At 38.1% G+C, this 13,669-nt stretch overlaps 1 long non-coding RNA gene across 16 annotated transcripts in view; it reads right to left on the bottom strand.

Moving 5' to 3' along the window:
* Positions 1–9,483: 9,483 nt before the first annotated feature.
* LOC102550812 (uncharacterized) overlaps positions 9,484–13,669 on the bottom strand; it is an 80,659-nt gene continuing 76,473 nt past the window's right edge. For 15 of the 16 annotated variants that reach the window (XR_005498181.2, XR_010061518.1, XR_010061519.1 and 12 more), the window contains 3 exons: positions 13,333–13,593; positions 11,866–12,136; positions 9,484–11,477 (listed from right to left, as the gene is read on the bottom strand). This is a non-coding gene — a long non-coding RNA (uncharacterized LOC102550812). The remainder of the gene's footprint in view (positions 11,478–11,865; positions 12,137–13,332; positions 13,594–13,669) is intronic. The other variant, XR_010061516.1, reaches the window with a different exon arrangement.

The following is a 13,669-nucleotide window of genomic DNA, read 5'->3' as shown; positions in this document are numbered from 1 at the left end:
TACATACTGTAAATATCAAAATTGTACTAAACTTTAAAACACAAAAAGTAATTGATGAATTCTTAGATACATCACCATATGTGGTGGATTAAATGGAAATAGACCCCATGGGCCCATAGAAATTTGCATCATTGAAGGTGTTGCCTTTTTGTAGTAGGTGTTGGCTTTTTGCAGGAAGTGTGTCACTAAGGTTGAGTTTTGAGTTTTCAGAAACTCAAGTCAGTACTAGTGGATCAGTCTCTATTCATGCTGTAAACTTAGTACTCTGAAATCCAGATGTAAAACTCTCAGTTCCTTCTCTAGCGCCACATCTGCTTGTACGCCAATATGTTTCCTTCCATTGTAATAATGGACCAAAGCCCTGAATTATAAGCCAGTTTCAATTAAATACTTTCTTTTATAAGAGTTTTAAGTGATCATAATGTCTCAAGGCAGGTATAAAACTCCAATGGAGATACCATATTAACTAGAAAAGTAAAACAGACCCTGTATAGGGTAGGATATAGGTGAAGGGGCAAATAGGAAAGAGACTCTAATTAAGAAAGGAGATCCGTACTGATTGCAAAGGAGGGAGCAGAGACAGAGAACATCAAGGATGTTTATCTGATAAAGTCTCAAGAAATAGTATTGTATACTATCTCAAATATATATAAAACAAAATTTTCAGTACTGAGCATGAAAAATCTCCTTTGGAGTTGTTGTTTTACAGCGATTCAAAGTGCTTCCCACACAATGCACAATATTGCTATTGCCTTTAGATTGCCTTCAACAGTTGAAGATAAGTCTTTATTGCTAAGAATATCATGAACATCATGCAAAGACTTTGGACTGAAGCTGGATCTAACCTAAGAGCCTTCTTCCTGTGGTCTAGCTTTTATATTACCAGAAACTAACATGTAAGCTGACAAGAAAAGGAAAGGATCAGTAGTCCAATCCAGCTGTGATGCTGGTGAACCAGAACAATTACAATCACATCTTGGCAGGAACCAATAGCTGTCTAATTGGACTTAAAATCCACTCACCAGGAGTAAAGGCATGCCTAGTACTAGAAATCTGACTACCTATTCAGGAATAGTGAGGTCATCTATATTATAAAATAAACTACTACCTTCACTTTACTGGACCCAAATAATTTTTAATTGAATACTCAATATTCTTTTTATCCATAGGTAAATGTAGCCCTCATCAGAGAAATTTCTTTTTGTAGCAGATAAATAAAATAAAGGTGATCCCAGAAAATTGTACCTAGTGATATTACAGAGATCAATAATATTTCAGGAGCAAAACCCCAAAGAACACACCTGTAACACAATATAACTCCTATTAACTTAGACTCAGGGAATATCACAGAAGGGACAATGTTTATAAAAAGCCAGAGGACAAGAAAGTCTACTGTGAGATTGTTTCTCCTAGGAATGAAAAGTAAGCTATATCCATAATACCTCAACAGTATAGATGCCTACATAAGACCTGAACAATAACAGTATCAATAAACATAGTAGTGCATCAAGGGAAAACATAATAGTTTATAGACTCCTACCCCTAGACAAGATGTATGGGCAATTAATGACTTCTGAGAAAGGGAGAATTTGCATCTCTGGAAATGAGCTCCCTAAATTGTTTTATAATACAAAGTGATCAGCCTTAATATACAAAACAGACATATTAAGTTATTATACATTTAATTATACTTGTATATAACAATAAGCAAGAAACAATACAACCAATTAGAGATACAGGTTATTATGAGAAAAAGAAAAATGTAGAGCTGTAATTATATTATTATAAAAATTTAAAGAATTTTGGGACTTCTTTTTTGTGGCAGTAAGAATGTGCTTGGCACTAGGGGTGGCACTAATAGGAGGTGTGTCCTTGGAGTAGTTGTGGCCTTGTTGGAGGAAGTCTGTCATTGTGCAAGTGGGAAAAGAGACCATATTTCTTTTTGCTATTCATACATATTTTATTGCATATTTTTATTTACATTTCAAATGTTATCCTCTTTCCCAGTTTCCCATCCTTAAACCTGTTATCTTCTATGAGGATGTTCCCCCTCCCCAACCACCCACTCCTTCCTGCCTCCCAGCTCTGATATGCCCCTGGACTGGAGATCCATTCTTGGCAGGACCAAGGGCTTATCCTCCCAACAAGGCCCCTAGGCTACATATGCAGCTGGAGCCATGGGTCTGTCCACATGTACCCTTTGGGTAGTGGTTTAGTCCCTGGGAGCTCTGGTTGCTTGGCATTGTTATTCTTATGTGGTTGCAAACCCCTTCAGCTCCTTTAATCCTTTCTTTAATTCCTCCAGTGGGGACCTCATTCTCAGTTCAATGGTTGGCTGTAGTATCAGCCTATGTATTTTTAATGCTCAGGCAGAGCCTCTACGGAGAGAGCTATATCAGGCTTCTGTCAGCAGGAACTTTATGACTTCAGCAATATTGTCTGTGTTTGGTGGCTGTATGCTGTATGTATATGGGTTGGATCAGTGGTGGGACAGTTTCTGGAGGTCCTTTCCTTCAGTCTTGGTTCCAATTGTTGTCTCTGTATTTCCTCCATTGAATACTTTTGTTCCCACTTTTAAGAATGACTGACCCATCCACATTTGATCATCCTTCTTCTTGAGCTTCATGTAGTCTGTGGATTGTATCTTGGGTAATCTGAGCTTTTGGGCTAATATCCATTTATCAGTGAATGCATACAATGTTCATTTTTTTGTGTGATTGGGTTACCTCACTCAGAATGATATTACTAGTCCCATCCATTTGCCTGTGAAATTCATAAAGTCATTGTTTTTGATAGCTGAGTAATATTCCATTGTGTAGATGTACCACATTTTCTGTATCCATTCCTCTGTTGAGGGGCATCTGGGTTCTTTCCAGCTTCTCACTATTATAAATAAGGCTCCTATGAACCTAGTGGAACATGTTTCCTTGTTATATGTTGGAGCATCTTTTGGGTATAAGTTCAGAGGTAGTATATCTGGGTCATCAAGTAGTGTAATTTTCTAAGGAGCCTCTAGACTGATTTCCAGAGTGGTTGGATGAACTTGCAATCACACCAAAAATGGAGGAGTGTTCCTCTTTCTCCTTATCCTTGCCAAAATCTGTTGTTGCTTGAATATTTTATCTTAGCCATTCTTGTAGATGTGAGATGGAATCTCAGTGTTGTTTTGATTTACATTTCTCTGATGACAAAGGATGTAGAACATTTCTTTAGGTGCTTCTCAGCCATTTGATACTCCTCAGTTGAGAATTCTTCGTTTAGCTCTGTACCCTGTTTTTAATAAGTTTATTTGATCCTCTGGATTCTATCTTCTTGATTTTCTTTGTATATATTGGCTATTAACCCTCTATTGGATGTAGGATTGGTAAAGATCTTTTCCCAATCTGTTAGTTGCCGTTTTGTCCTAATTATAGTGTCCTTTGCCTTAGAGAAGCTTTGCAGTTTTATGAGGTCCCATTTGTGAGGTCAACATTTGCTCTTGATCTTAGAGCTTTAACCATTGGTGTTCTGTTCATGAAATTTTCCCCAGTGCCCATATGTTTGAGACTTTGCTCCGTTTTTTCTTCTATTACTTTGAGTGTACCTGGGTTTAAAGGTGGTCCTTGATTCACTTGGACTTGAGCTTTGTACAGGGCAATAAGAATGGATCAATTTGCATTCTTCTACATGCTGACCTCCAGTTGAACCAGCACCATTTGTTGGAAATGCTATCCTTTTCCCACTGGATGGTTTTAGCTCCTTTATCAAAGATCCAGTAACCATAGCTGTATGACTTCATTCCTAGGTCTTCATTTCTATTCCATTGATCTACTTGCCTGTCTCTGTGCCAATACCATACAGTTTTTAGGACTATTGCTCTGTAATACAGCTTGAGGTTAGGGATGGTGATTCCCCCAGAATTTACTTTGTTGTTGAGTATAGTTTTTGCTATCCTGGATTTTTTGTTATTCCAAATGAATTTGCATGTTATTCTTTCTAACTTTATGAAGAATTGAGTTGGAATTGTGGTGGAGATTGCATTGAATCTGTACATTACTTTTGGCAAGATGGTCATTTTCACTATATTAATCCTTTTAATCCTTGGGCATGGGAGATATTTCTGTCTTCTGAGATCTTTAATTTCTTTCTTCAGAGACTTGAAGTTCTCGTCATATAGATCTTTTACTTGCTTTGGTAGAGTCACAACAAATTATATTATTTGTAATTCCTGTGAAGTGTATCATTTCCATAATTTCTCTCTCTACCTGTTGATCCTTTGAGTTGTAGAATGCTATTGATTTGTTTCAGTTAACTTTCTATCTAGCCACTTTGATGAAGTTGTTTACAAGGCTTAGGAGTTCTCTGGTGGAACTTTTGGGGTTACATAAATGTACTAAAATATCATATGCAAATAGTAATATTTTGACTTCTTCCTTTCCGAATTGTATCCATTTGACCTCCTTTTGTGTCTGATAACTCTTGCTAGGACTTCGAGTTCCATGTTGAATAGGTAGGGAAATAGTTGGCAGCCTTGTTTTGTCCCTGATATTAGTGAGATTGCTTCTAGCTTCTGTTCATTAGTTTGGTGTTGGCTACTGGTTTGGTGTGTATTGATTTTACTATGTTTAAGTTTGGGCCTTGAATTCCTAATCTTTCTAAAACTTTTAACATGAACTGGTGTTGAATGTTGTCAAATGTTTTCTCAGCATCTAATGAGATGATTATGTGTGTTTTTTCTTTGACTTTTTTATATAGTAGATTGTTTTGATGTATTTTCATATATTAAACCATCCCTGTATCCCTTTGATGAGAGACACTCTTCCTAAACACATGGGAACCAGTCTTCTATAAGTAGCCTTCAGAGGAAGAAATAAAACTCTCAGCTCCTCTTGCACCAGGCCTGCCTGGATAGTGTGGCATACTCTTGCCTTGATTATAATGGACTAAACCTCTGAAAGTATAAGATAGCCCCAAGTAAATGATTTACTTTAAAGATTGCCTTGGTCATGTTTTCTGTTTAGAGAAGTAAAGCCCTAACTAAGACAGAAGTTAGTTCCAGGGACAAGGGTATTGCTGTGATAGGCTTGATCATAGTTTTGTTTTCAGGAATACGGATTTTGGTGCTTTTTATTTGGGAAGCAGTGGAATGCTTTAAGTTGGGTCTTAATGGGCCAACCAGTAGAAAAACGGAAGACATTGGTGCTTAGTGTGATTTGAACTCTACAGACCTGGGAGAAGTGGTATCAATGGAGAAGAATATTAGTATGTGTCCTAGTGATTATTTTTGCAAAATTTTGGTCAAGAATATGGCTGCTTTTTGCCATTACCAAAGAGTCTGCCTGAAGCTGAGGTGAAGATATTTAGATCAATTGCTTTGACAAAGGAAGTGTCAAAAGTGCTAGTATAAATGCTTTTGTGTGTTTACAAAAGTTCACTCTTATGAACAGCATTTTAATGACAGGCAGCAAGCTGAGAAAGGAAAAATATAAAATGGATGCGACAAAATTCACCAGGCAGTGAAATGGACCTGAAGCCTATGTTCAAGGAGATAAAAAATTAAGCAACTGGTGACCTCAAGGCAAGGGCCCACCTAGCTAAATTTAAGTACAATCATGATGGAAGACACCTTTAATCTCAGAAGACAGAGGCAAGCAGATTTCTAGTTCAAGACTAGCCTGGAATAGGGCACGTTCCAAGTAGAGAAAAGCTTCTGTTCAGGTGTTGTTGTATACACCTTTAATTCCAGGATTCAGTACATGATCCATGCAGATCTCTTGATTTTGATTTACAGGTCAAGTTCCATGACAGCCAGGCATAGGCAGTGAAGAGTTAGTAAACAGAAAGCTGGTGATAATGAAAATAGAACAGGAGGAGCATGTTCCAGCTCCTGGACTTGCTCATTCGGCTATGTGGCTGCCTGGCTTTAGAGCCTAGGACAGAAAGACTACTGGGCCAATTGATGGTGATTGGTTGGAGCTAAGAAATTAGTGGTGATTAAGAAGAAACCAGCAACACTAAGGTGACATTCGAGAAGTGTTTTCTAAGGGCACAATAAAGCTGGGTTCCAGAGACAGTCAAGGTTGTACCTCATGCTGCAGCTGGAATTGGTAATATGAAAATATCACCCAGTTGCTACTGGCTTTGAAGGTATGAAGAGGTCATGGAGAGCAGCTGAGGCATGACACTGTGAAAGGCTAGGAAAAGAGATTGGTGAATGTGCAGCCTCAGTGGCAGTTTATGGCTCAGGACTGAAGGGTCATGCAATGCAGTTGAAGCTTGGCAACATGAAGAAATACTATGACAGTCTACTGGGGAAGCCTAGTTGCAGCGGAAGACCCCAGTGTATTGGAAATTCTCCAGTGCCATGTAATCATCATGAAGAAATATAGCAGCAGAGGACTGGCATCAACCATAGCCTAGAGACTTAGAGAAGTGACACAAGCCCTTTTTTGGGAACCCAGAGCATCATGTGTTGATTCCAGAAACTAAAATAAGAACCTGTAATGTTGAAGTTCCCTTGGAGACAAAAAGATGTTTAAGACATCTGCTGAGGAAAGTTGCTAGCAAGGAGTAGAACCAGCACAGGAGAAACAAGTTTGTTGCAGTCAACAAAGTTGAAAAAGGAGTTGGAAATCTGAAGACGGCTTTGACATCAGACCAGGAGATGGAGAGTTTCAAGTTTGCCCTTCTGATTTCCTGTCTTGCTTTGGGGATTACAGTTAAGTGATAGGTTGCTTTTCAGAAGAGACTTTGAACTTTAGACTTCAAATGTTATTGTTTCTGCTATAGACTATGGGGACTTTGGAAGTTGGACTAAGTGCACATTTTTTATTACGATACAATTAAGTATGACTCCCATAGACTCAAGTGTTTGAATAAAACTATGGGGGCCAGGGAGTGTAATGTACTGGTTTGTATATGCCTAGCCTGGGGAGTGGCAATAATAGGTGTGGCCTTGAAGTATGTTTGGCTTTATTGGAATAGGTGGGCATTAAGACATTCATCCTAACTGCCTGGAAGCCAGCCTTCTCCTAGAGGCCTTCTGATGAAGCTATAGAGCTCTCAGCTCCTCCTTTACCATGCCTGCCTGGATACTGCCATGCTCCTGCCTTGATGATAATGGACTAAACCTCTGAACCTGAAAGCCAGCCCAAATTACATGTTGTCCTTATAAGACTTGCCTTGGTCATTGTGTCTGCTACAGCAATAAAACCCTAAGACATCTTTATTTTTGTTAGAATTTATTTAACTTATCCAATCAACCAATCAATCACAAGAAATTATCAAGCACATATAGTGAAAAGGGAATCTTCACATCGGGGACTGTAAACTGGTGCATCTAGTATGGAAAACAATGTGGGAATTATTAAAAAAATTAGAAACAACTACTATATGTTGTATGTTTATCATTGTTGAATATATAAACAAGAGATCTGAAACATTATATCTTCATCCTAACTACAGCTCTATTCACAAAAGGAAATTGAAGCAATCTAGATGTCCATTTATTGAATAATGATTACAAAATTTTGCACATATACACAAAGAAATATTGCTGCCCAATAAAAACATAATCATGAAATTTGCTTTTAAATGTATGGAAGTGGTAAAATCTTATATTTAATAATGCATGCAAAGTCAGAAAAGAAAGTATCACATTCTCTCTTAGATGTGAATGTTATATTTGAATCCTTTGTATGTTTAACATGAAGTATATAGGAAACCCAGGTACTTGCAAACAAGCCATCAAGCCATTTAGGATGATACACATTAATATGTGTGTGTGTGTGTGTGTGTGTGTGTGTGTGTGTGCGTGCGTGCGTGTGTGTGTGTGTGCATAGTCTTATAGAAATATACTAGTCTGTATGCTAATTAGAAATATAATGTATATTCAAAAGAGAGTTTGGACAGATGTTCTCTCCACAGGTGGATAATGATGCTTTCTGAAGGTGTGAAAATATTTGTGCCCAACATAGATACCTACCTAAAGGTTTTAGAGAAGCCACAGAGAAGAGGGAGTAGAAACATGAAGCACTGACACTGCTCTATTTTCTAGCCATAGCTAGATGATAAAACTATTTTGCTAAAGATACCACTCAACTTTCTCCCTTGTAGCTAACTTAGATAGTTTTAGAAGGTGCAATGGAAGCAGCAGTGAGAAAAAGACATAATTGTCTCCCCCACCACTAGATCCTGCATGTTACAAGATAGACCTGCCAGGGAAATTTGCCCAAAGTGACATGGGAGTTATTGAGTACCCAAGAACTTTCTAATTGAATATGAGCCTTGCTCTACAGGTGTTTCATAATTGCTTGTCCAAAGCCTATGACTGGGGCAACCACAACCCCTTGGGTTGCAAACACTGTTATTGTTATATTTGATGGTTATGCTACTAATCTCCCAACTGCATAACAGAGTTTATACCTATAAATTTTCTTTCTCTCAACTGTGTTCAAAGAAGTTTCTTTTTCAGTGTATTGTGATTAATGAAAATACTTAAAGCTGGTCAAAGTACAGAATATAATTAACTATGAGGGTTCAGCTATGGATGAAATTGCTTCCATCTTCCATGACCAAAAGTTGACATCACAGCAAAGAATGTAGAAGGAATGTAAGAAAAACCTGAGTCAGAGATTTAAAATGCAGATTTCTGGAAATAACTGCTTCATATGTCAGTTATCACTACATTTGGTTTTCAATTCAATATAAAAATCATCAAAATTCTAAGACACAGTAGAAAGAATATGGTGGAACTATGAGCAATTGGCAGTTTCTAAGAAGAAAATGTCAGTTAGAAGAAATGGCCTCTGTTAGCTTGCCTATGCTCCAGTGGATGGATTCCTACACTGACATATGGGGATCTGACCATGGTGGAGTGCATTGTGGATTCAGTGGGTTATTAGTATTGAAAAAGTAAATAAATAAATAAAGGGAATAAAGTTAGGACAATGAGAGACTGGGCGCATCACAGGGAATTGAAGTAAGAAAATGATAGATGGATATAGCCAAAATATATTGTCTAAATATATAAGCTCTTCAAAGAATAAACATTATTTTTAAAGTACTCTTTAAGTTATAGTAGTTGTTTGAATATCAATTTCTCCTAATGGCTCATATATTTGAAGTTTTAATTGTCAGTCAATGTCATCCTTTATAAAGGATTATAAAGATTAGGAAATGTGACCTTATTGGAAGAAATATGTCACTGGGGGTGGGGTGTGAATTTTCAAAAGCCCATGTCAAGTCTATAGCCTCTATCTCTACCATTGATCTGGATGTAATTATCAGCTAGTGCTTCGAAATCTGCCTATTGGCACCATGTTTCCTACATGAAGATAATGGACTGACACTGTAAGCAAGCCCCAAATTAAATGCTTTCTCTTATAATAATTGCCTTAGTCATTGTATCTCATTGCAGCAGCAGAATAGTGGTGGAAGCAAGTAGGCTGAGCTTCAGTCAAATAGTGTAAGGAATCAGCTGTAAGACAAATTTAATTGAGCACGCATAGTATTTTATTTTTAAATTTTTTCCAATATAATATTTTTATTAATTATACAAACTCCCAGGTCCACCCTCCTGCCACCATGCATTCCACAGCCCCAAAGGAAGAAAAGTAAAAAGAAAAACTTCAAGTCCAATTTGTGTTGTCTATATACTCATTGGAGCATAGCCAAACTTGTAATGCCAAACTCCTTATAAAAATAGTTCTTCCATCAACCCCCACCAAAAGCAAGCTGCTATGAATAACTACACTTTAGCAACCTTATCAAAATTTATAAACACTCTTTTCAATAGTGGATTCATTCTCTTTGGAGGGGGTGAGAGCTGTAAGAGAAGTCTTAAATGTCTCTCTTAGTTATGAATTTGCAGTCATCGATAACATTTCAAAAGAATTTCCCAGTGACATCATGGGCCATAACCATTAATATATCCTGGTCATAGCTCAGATAACTGATTTCAATCTGTTCCTTGCAGCTTCATGGTTCACAAACATCAACATGGTTCCAGGTGATGCACAGAGCACTATCATCAACATACTCTCAGGTGACAATGCAGACCATAGAAATCAACACAGTCTCCATCAGCAGCAGACACTATGGTCTTCTAACTTGTCCCTGGCAGCAGTACAGAAAATGGACATCAACAAGTTCTCTCATGGCAACAGGTTCATCGACATCAAGATCTCTGGTGGCAACATGAACTATTAAGATCAACATAGTTACCAGTGGCAGGACTGATCGGTGAAGTCAACAGTGTTTTAGGTAGCTGCTTGAATCAGGGAAATCAATCTGGTCCCCAGAAGCAGCAAGGATCATTGATATAAACATGGGTTCTGGCAGAAGCACGGATTACATATATTACCAAGTTCTCAGGAGGTAACATAGACCATGGAGATCAACATGGTCCACAGTGGGACCACAGAAGTCTTATAACAATACATTCTTGGATAGCAGTATGGGCCATGGACTTCAACATAGTCTTAAGCAGCAACAAGAATCTTGAATATCAACAAATTCTCTGATATGGACTTGCAATATAGACTATGGATATCATCTTAGTTACCAGAAGAAGCATAGATTGGTGACATCAAAATATGCTCAGTTGGCAGGTGGAATCACCAGGAATCCTGCTTCACAGTAGCAGAAGAGATCACAGATATCAACTTAGATGCAGGTATTAGCTTGGATCATGGGCATAATCTCCAGTTCAAGCATAGAACAATGGCATCAACAAGGTTTTGGGGGGCTGGAGAGATGGCTCAGCGGTTAAGAGCACTGACTGTTCTTCCGGAGGTCCTGAGTTCAAATCCCAGCAACCACATGGTAGCTCACAACCATCTGTAATGAGATCTGATGCCCTCTTCTGGTGTCTCTGACGACAGCTACAGTGTACTTATATATAATAAATTAAATCTTTAAAAAAAAACAAAAAAAAAACAACGTTTTGGGTGGAAGTTCAGATTACAGGCATTAGCCTAGACCTCAGTGGCAGCAGAGATCATGGACATAAACATTGTTAAATGTGACAGCACAGTCAATGGACATCAAAAAGTCCCCTGAAGCAACAAGGATCACTGACATCAAGACAGTTTCTCTTGACAGATTGAATCATAGACATCAAAGTGGTAGCCAGTAGAGTGCAAATCATAGACATAAACAAGGTTTCTGGAGGCAATATCAACCATGGAATATAAAGATGTTAATCAACAGACTCCTGGAGAGCAGACATATCATGGTTGTGAGAGAAGCATGGATCAATGATATCAACATAGTTTGTTGGTGGAAGCTTGGTTCTTGGAGACCAAACTGGGTCCTATAGGCAGCAGGCATTATTGAGGTCAACCAGATTGCTGGTCATAGCTATGGTCTTCTACATAACATGGTCTCCAGCAGCTGCACCAACCACTGACATTAACATAGCTTCCAATGGCAGGTTGTATCACAGACATCAATCTGGTTCCTGGCATCAGCATCGAACATTTGCTTCAATATGGTCTCTGTTGGTAGGACAGAACACGATTAAACATGGTATCAGCAGAAACAGGTATCGAGGATACCAACAAGGATTGCGTTAGAAATAGTAACTCTGAATATTATTTTGATAACCTGCAACAGCAGTGGTCAGTGACACCCAAATGGTTGCTAATGACAATACCAATATATATATATATATATATATATATATATATATATATATATATATATACCAATTATATATATATATATATGTGTGTGTGTGTGTGTGTGTGTGTGTGTGTGTGTGTGTGTGTGTGGTGTGTCTCCAACAGCAGCAGACACATGGACCACTAACATCAACATAGTTTCGATTAGAAGGCTTGATCACAGATATGAATCTGGTCCCCAGTTTTAGCACAGAGCACTTACCTCAACATGATCTCAGACAGCATTATAGAACCTGCACTTTAACATAGTTTCTGGCAGCAATAAGGATCATAACCATCAACAGGGTCACCTCTGGCAACTTGGAGTATGGACTTCAACATGGTTACTGGTGACAACATGAATTAGTGACATCAAAATAGATTCTAGAGGCAACTGGGCTCAGAGATATCAATCTGGTACTCAGTGGCAGTAGGGATCACAGACATCATGGTTGCCAATAGCAGCATGGACAATGATATCATAGTGTCTATTGCTAGGAATGAGAGATATCAACATAGTTTCATAGGTTATGTGAAGTCATGAATATAAATCCCTTTTCCATTATAGTGATGGATCATTGACAACAACATCTTTGCTTGTCTCAGTACTCATTTAGTATACAGTATAGTTTATAACACTGGCAGCATAGATTATTGCTATGAACATAGTTTTCAGTGTCAGAGCAGATCTCAGACATCATTCCACCAATGCCACTCAAAGTATTTACCTGAAAATTACTTGCAGGTGTACTATGGACTGTGGAATATAGCATAGTCTCTAGCAATAACAGGGAACATGGCCATTAAATTGGTTATCATCAGCAAAACCAAATATGAATATCATCATATTGCTAGTGGCAGCAGACATAACTAATACCAACTTAGCTTCAGGTAGCATATTTTATCATAAAGATCAAACTGGTCTCTGGTGGCAGCCCAGAACAACGTACCTCAACAAGACCTCAGTATTGAAAATGAATTTCAACATGATCTCTAATGGCCACAGGGATCATAGACATCAACAAGCTCCTCAGAATCAACATAAACTATAGGCTTCAATACTGCTACTGGTGCCAACATTGATCAGTGACATTCACTTAATTTTAGGTGACAGTTGGGATTATTGATACCAATATGGTCCCCAGTGACAGTATGGATCACAGACACCATGGTTACAGGTGGCAGCATGGATGGTGGATAGACCATGATTTCTGATTGGTAGAATATCTGTGACATCATTATAGTACCATTAGGCAGGTCAGATTATGGACATAAACTTCTATTTCAATGTCAGGATGAATTATTGACAGCAATAAAGTTGATGGTGGCAGAACAGGTTATATGTATATATATATATCATAGACTCAGGATGTAACAGTAGAGAACACTGACATCAAAATAGTCTAAAGTGGCAGATAATATCTCAAAATTATTCTGGCCCCAAAGAGCACCTCAAAACACCTCAACATGGCCTCAGACAGAATTATGGAACATGGACATAGACATTATCTCTGATAGCAAAAGTGATCATGGCCATAAACAGAGTGTCTATAGACAATATGAACTATGGACATCATCATGGTTGTTGGTAGCAGTGGGAATTACTGATGCCAATATAGCTTAAGGATGATCCAACTTGATTTCGAGTAGTGCATCTCACTTTTATCTGGTGATAGCACAGACTACTTACCTTAGCATGACATTAGAAGTATTGACCATGAAATTTAACATGATTTCTGGTTGCCACAGGGATTACAGATATTGAAAAGCTCTTTGGAGGCAATAGGAACTGTGGACTTCAGTGTGGTTGTGGTGACAGTATGGAAGATTCAACATATTTTCTGGTGGCAAGTTGGGACCACTGTTATTTGTGTGGTACCCAGAAGCAGGAAGAATCACTGACAGCATAGTTGTGTTTGGAACTGTGGAACAAAGAAATGTCATGATGTTTCTGAAAAAGATGAATCAAAGATAACATAGTTTCAGAAGACAGGTTAGATAATAAAAATAAACCTCCTTTTCCAGTG

The sequence above is a fragment of the Rattus norvegicus genome, chromosome X (assembly GCF_036323735.1).
Source record: "Rattus norvegicus strain BN/NHsdMcwi chromosome X, GRCr8, whole genome shotgun sequence".
In the NCBI taxonomy this organism is placed as follows: domain Eukaryota; kingdom Metazoa; phylum Chordata; class Mammalia; order Rodentia; family Muridae; genus Rattus; species Rattus norvegicus.
This window is presented reverse-complemented; position numbering and strand designations above follow the sequence as displayed.